The sequence below is a fragment of the Poecilia latipinna genome, unplaced genomic scaffold (genome assembly GCF_001443285.1).
Source record: "Poecilia latipinna isolate Pla-1442-1.1 unplaced genomic scaffold, P_latipinna-1.0 Scaffold298, whole genome shotgun sequence".
NCBI lineage: Eukaryota > Metazoa > Chordata > Actinopteri > Cyprinodontiformes > Poeciliidae > Poecilia > Poecilia latipinna.
This window is the reverse complement of record NW_015112914.1, coordinates 242,781-249,363: the sequence shown is the minus strand read 5'-3', so window position 1 is coordinate 249,363 and position 6,583 is coordinate 242,781. Positions and strand designations below refer to the sequence as shown.

Here is a 6,583-nt window from a genome sequence, read left to right as displayed (position 1 = left end):
TCTGACGAAAAGAGAATTGATTGCAGCTTGGCATGAGATGCAGAAGGAGGTGAGTCTCCGGCTGATTACGACAGTGCTGATTCAGCAGAGACTCAGAAGGATAAGGTGACTCATTTTTAATACTCTAAATGAGGGTTTTATTAGTTTAGTTTCACAGACCATAAAAATAATGGATGCACTGAGATGCACTTCAGTATATGGATGTTGGAGAATCTCTCTTAACAGCACGGCTGGCTGAAATCAGACAACCTCCACTGAGCAGGTAAGAAAGAAAAGAAAATGGCAGCCTCATTTTCTAATCATTGCATCAAGTTTACACTACACAGGGGAGCAGTTTTTTTGGAGATTAATATGTGATCCTTTTTATAGCTTTGACCTTTGAGACTCTACTTGATGTTTGCAGTGAAACATCTGCAGAAATGGTTGTAATTAACACGCTCCAACAATTTTACACATTCTAATCACACACAAAGCTTAAATTAAACCTCCAGTCATTGTAAGACCTCTGCTCCAAAAACTATATATTTTTTGTTTTGTACAGGCATACTAGACCTCCAATATAATTGGAGACTTTATGTACGCGTTTGTAAGACGACTATTAAAAAGTTCTTCAAAGAAAACATTAGCAATAGTTTTATGCACACAACTGAAACTGAAAACTTCTGTTTGCCTTACCAGTTTAAAGCAGCCTTTATTATGAGTTGTCTGTGTAAAATACAAAGCGTCATGTCAGCAAAAACATATATAAGGTCAGACTAATTAGAAACAAAACAACTCTGGTCAAGCAGCCATAAGCTTGTAAAGCCTTTTCTTCAGGATAAAGAAATGAATCCTCAAAGGCTGGTTAGTTTGTCATGCATTTTGTGCACTAAATGTAGAAAAGAAAATTATTGATTTTCCTTTTCTTTCTGACAAAATTGTGTAACCTTGAGTATTATTATTATTAACCTACTATTTGCCTGTCAGAGATATAATCCATTTGTTACATTAGAGTTGTTGATAATTGCACTGATCATGCTCGTAATGCAGCATGTTTTGCAGTAGTGGCTGGGCAGCAGGGAGCTTATAACATAGCTGTTCTGCAAGAAACAACCATGTTATGAGTTTTTCTTTCTACTGCTTGCATTCTCACTAAAACCAGGAAGTTTGAAAGCCCTTACACTGGCTCCCAGAAAACTGATTTTAAAATACTTCTGTTAGTTTATAAAGCACTGAAAAGGCTTAGCACCAAAATACATTAAACACCTGCTATTGCTCTATCAACCCTCCAGATCACTCAGGTCTTCTGGTTCTGGTTCTGCTCTGCATCCCCAGAACCAGAACCAAGCATGGAGACATACTGTACACATATTGTTGGTGCTATCAGCTAACATTTTTTGTTGTAGTGCTTCTGCTGAAAAACTATTTCCTGCTGTTACAACTAAAAAGTTAAAACCAGAAGCATTAAACTTTATTTATATAGCTCATTTCAAGATAAAAATCAGAAAGTCCTTTAACAAGGTCTTTGTGAGCAGAGTGTTTTATTTTTTTGTGTAACTTTATTACAAACTTTTATCTTAAAGTTGAAGCTATTTTTTTATGTTAACTTTGGTACATCAGATCGTTTTGTTCTTACAGCAGTCCTGATTGAGTATTGTCTGTTTTATTGTATTAGCTATTGTTCTGCAGTTTATTCTGATTTGTAGAATCTCTTCAACCAAAACCAGCAGAAGTTGAACAACTGCATCTTCTACTGCGACTCCAGTCTTACTCAGTTGATTAAGCTTCAACTATGAGGGACAGACATCCACCCTCAAGTGATAAACGGCTGCAATAAAGTCCACATGTTAGCTGGTTTTATTGAAGGTGCTGGTGCTCTGGAGTATTATATTGAAAAAGTTATTTTGAAAAATCATGGCAACAAAAACATCTTGCTTTTGTATCATAATATTCATCTGTGTTTGGCAATGCATGTAAATGCTGTGCAAGACTTTGACAAATAAGTAGATGAAGAGCTTGGGTGTGTAAATGAACATGCGAACAGATTTAAGAAGCTCTAAGAGAAATGCAAATCAACATAAATGATGCTTTACGCACATTTATTTATTTGAAAAGTGTCATCCTTCACTTTTTTACAGGAGGCCACTCTCATAGCAACACGTCTTTATTAAACAGTTCAAGGAAATAAGAGAAATAAGATTTATTCCCAGAGATATCTGTCACTTTAAGATGAGTTTTGTGAGTAAGTCATCACGTTGTTTTGATCTGTAAATTTGCTGACCATATCACACAGCTTTACTTCGTGTTCAGTTATTTCTTTAGTTCTCTAAACGGTCTGTCTCACTTCTCAGCCAAGTTTTCACACTCTTCATCTCATCTCATGCTCCGCTGGTGCTTCTCTCCAATATTTGTTTCTTTTCTGTCATCTTAACTCCCCTCTGCCCCCCACTCTTCCTGTCTTACTCCCTTTTTTCAACACTAATCTTTGTGCCTTAACTTCCTCTGTCATTTGACTTCAAAAGACATTTAAATGTTTTTTAGAAGACTTTTTCCATTACATTTAAAATACTTTGTCCATTATGTGACCAAGGTCTTCAGCCTCACTAACAAGTGTGATCATTTACTAGCAAGGCTATTTAATTATTATTGGTTTGACTAATTACTGTGATACCATTGTAAAACATAAAAAAATAAATAAAAGCAAATGTTGCACTTTGATTTTAGCATCTGAGCGCATCAATTTATTTTTTATTGTCCAATTATGAATTATAATGCCAGACAGTAATTTCAGGCAAAATTATATGTGGGAAAAACGAGAGAATTTAAAGGTTGCAAACTCTGCATGTGACATGCAGATTTACACTGCATGTGACTGCGCTCTACTCCAATGACCAATTTCGAAAGCATGTATGTTTAAATATTTCCCCATATTTACTAATATAACTAAGATTTTAAGAAGATGTCATCTGTCTTTTGGGAATCATTTAAAAATGCTCATTCATTTTCCTATTAGTGCGGTGTGATTGTTTTAGATGGACTCTGCACTTGTTTTGGCATCCGGTAAAAATAGACTCGGTACTAATTTTGCCAGATGATGGTGCGGAGGTGCAGCACAGCACTGTGGAGCCAGTGCCGATGCTCCTATTGACTTTAATAGGTTCATAACTTCTGTGGAGTGTAATTTGGGGTTTTTGTGTCTGTCAGTTTTACCAACAACAACCAGGAAAGTGCCAGATCAGAAGCAAAACTCCTCAGAGTAGTCCACATCTGGTTGTCAACTCTCAGCAAACCTGTCTGGGTTTCCAGACCTGTGGTTCTCATCATGCTTTTTCCTAGCTGATGCTAAGGTCATAAAGTCACTTTATGGAGGTAGCTGCTGGTATATCTAGCCTGACTTTGTCCTAACTTGATTGGGTAATGAATTGAATCCATGGCAACTTTAAGAGTGAGGTGAAGTTAGATCCAGTCACACAGGTGGATGGTAATGCATGGCATGGGGGAAGGAGCTAACTTTGTCAGAGGAGATTGTTTGGAGGAGTCTGTAGATCCTGAAGGTGAGTGTGCTGAAAGAATCCAGGTTATATGAGCCAGAAGCTGGAAGCATTTAGCAGGTGGGCGTGGAGTGTTGGGGAGCGGGCGGGCAAGCCGTGACAGAGAGCGAGAAACTGCAGTCAGCGTTCGTGACAGATAGTGCAAGGAGATTCTCTGAGGGCAGATGGAGGTGGAACCTCTAAGTGATCAGTCACCTGAGTAATCAAATTAGAAGGAACAAAGTCAGCAGAGCAAAAGGGGTTTTCACAAAAATGGCAAAAACATTTTCAGAAAAAGCACTAGAGATGTGAAGGTAACTCTGGTAGAATCTAAGAGAAATGTTGGCAAAGGTTTACCAGGAATCATCAGGTGAAGAGAAGACGTTCTGTAGGTTTTAGTGTCTCCATCAAATGAGGGAATCTCCTGCAGGTGTGCAGGAGGCAGCAGCCCAGACACACCAGCTGCCAAACGGGAACAGAGTCAGAGGTTTGCACTCACACAACATACACACTTACACAGCAGAACCTGGCAATTCTTTTCTATGAGATATATAGTTATGCACATTGTTGTGACAGTAAAAGTCTAGTCTTGACTATGGATAACAAAATATTCCCTGTGATGTAGATTAAAATTACAAAGTTGAGGCACCACCTGATGATCAGGAGGATAATGATCCAATAACTTAGTCTCTGTCTATAAAACCAACCTGATAAATCTTAGGTTTAAAAGTTATAGATGAAGATATAAGAGCATCACTGACATTCTTTGATAAACAAGATAATGCAGATGAGTATGGAATAAATACAGACAACTTCTCTATATTATATAAGAATTTAATAAGACTTCAACTGTACATTTAAATACGTTATCCAACAAACTCACTAATCTAGTAACACTCACCTACTGATAAAAAAGATAAAATGACAAAACTAATAAATGACTGAAAATTTAAAAACATTCTTAAAAATATTAAAATGGAACCAATAAAATGATATAAGAGTGCCACAGTTTAGTGTGAATTTTGAATACTGAGGCTGACACTGACATAGACAGCTTAGATAGAACATGAACTCCCTTTTTTACGTTTACCACGTTTGCTGAATATTCTGGTGCCACCCATGTTACAGTTTGTGTCTGTTCACATATTTTTACTCCACTTGCTAATGCATTGACAGAAGTCCCAGACCAAAAGATGGTTCTGTTCAACAGGCAAAGAAAATGACTCAAATTCAGCCAAATACCAAAATTGCCTTACTGCACATTTGACAAACCCTCCTAAGCCTTTATGTTCTAACACTCCAAATAATTTAACCAAATCAGAACTACATCTAAAAGGCAGTGTACTACTATCCCATTTGCTTTTGAGCATTGTTTAATTTATCTGTTTAATGCTCCAGTTAGGCCCTTATTAGAATAAAGCATTTCAGAAGAATATGTAGGACCATCTACCCCCACTGATACTTTAAGGGGGAACCTATTTTTAAATCTCAGTTGCTACTGATGCTCAGCTAAGATTATCTGTTCTCACTGAAAATAATATAGAGAGAGAAACACTTGTGCAGTATGTGTCCTCTAATAACTTTTTCATCTCATTTGACCTTTTGATTTTGTTTTTTCTTCTTAGCAGAAGGAAGTATGCTGCAGCTGGTTTTCTTTCAGCAGCTGTTATAGACTTGATTGTTTCCACATTAATAATCATCTGAGTATGCTTCCACAGAAACTCTCAAAAGTGATTCCACCCAGGTAAAAGGGATATTTTTAGTTATGTAGAAAAAGGTTCTGTGTTGAATAGTTTCAAAATATTTCTCCCAAATAATAAGTATCCTGTACAATACAAATAAAATCTAAACAATTATTTCAGTTGAAAACATATAGTCCAATTAGCCAATTACTGATACTTTAATTTCCCCTGTAATTGAGATTATTCTTTGATCTGGATATATTTTTGAACCCACTTTTTTTTTTCTTTTGCCAAAATTAATCATCCATATGTGGATGATGTTCTTTTAGTGATGCACAGAGTTGGATATGACCAAAATGGCAACGTTACGTTTGGCCTCACCACAGTTTAACATTTTCTTCTACTAGATCATATCTAGTAGATCTATATTTTTTCCTGGCTTGGATTAAGGTTCAGGATAGCTAAATTGTATTTCACATTTGTGATTGTATTTCAGGGGAAGTTTGTGTAGTAGCAACCGTTACCTTAATAAGACTTAACCAACATGTAATTGCAGCTTTTTGCTTTTTCATATTTTCCCTCCATTGAATAAGTTATTTATTGCATAAGATTTTACATTTTATGCCTCAAACACAGTTTTAAATCTTTAGATGTCAAGTTCTCCAAGTGATCAAATCTGTAAAGAAGGATTTTTTTATTCATGGGAATGTATGAATGCTGAGTTGTCTCATTTCTGTGTATCATCATTCAGCTCAGACTCACACATGTTAAACATACTAGTGAACTGAACTGGTAAGACTGCCAGGGACTTGTGCATATTCACATCAAAGCAGTGTCCTTTCCCAGTAGACATGTAATATATTTTAATATTTAAAAAAATATGAAAATTCATTTTCAGGTGAGTACTACTCTCCATTCAATCTTATTGTTTAATTTTAGTCTCAATTCTATATGCAAATTCCAATTTATATTCCCTCTTCATTTATTATCACACCTGATCTTTTCCCATTTCCCCTTCCTGTCTTCCTCTCTGATCCATTAGCTATGCACATCCTCCAACATCTGTCCGGTCAAAGCTTGTTGTATTTGGGGCAGATGGTACCTTCAGGTCCACTGATAGCAGGTTCTGATTAGTCTCAAATCGTTGGAGAAAGGCCTGCTGGGCTGTTTATTTCAATAAAATACTGCAGAATCATGCCTCTAACAGTCACATTCAGTCTCAGTGAAGTGGAAACCAATGAAGGGAATGTGAGCTCTCTTGTTCTGAATTTTTCTTCAGGAGCTGTGGAAAAAACAAAACACTCAGAAGTACTGAGAAAAACCCATTCTATCCTGCCTCTGTCTGTTTTTTGTCCCTTGGACTTGAGAGACAAGGTGAGGGCAGTGTGTGTG

At 36.6% G+C, this 6,583-nt stretch overlaps 1 long non-coding RNA gene across 1 annotated transcript in view; it reads right to left on the bottom strand.

The window, feature by feature from the left end:
- Positions 1-2,064: 2,064 nt before the first annotated feature.
- LOC106948639 (uncharacterized) overlaps positions 2,065-6,583 on the bottom strand; it is a 38,267-nt gene continuing 33,748 nt past the window's right edge. The window contains exons 2-3 of the long non-coding RNA XR_001425219.1: positions 3,867-3,971; positions 2,065-3,725 (exon numbers count right to left, since the gene is read on the bottom strand). This is a non-coding gene — a long non-coding RNA (uncharacterized LOC106948639). The remainder of the gene's footprint in view (positions 3,726-3,866; positions 3,972-6,583) is intronic.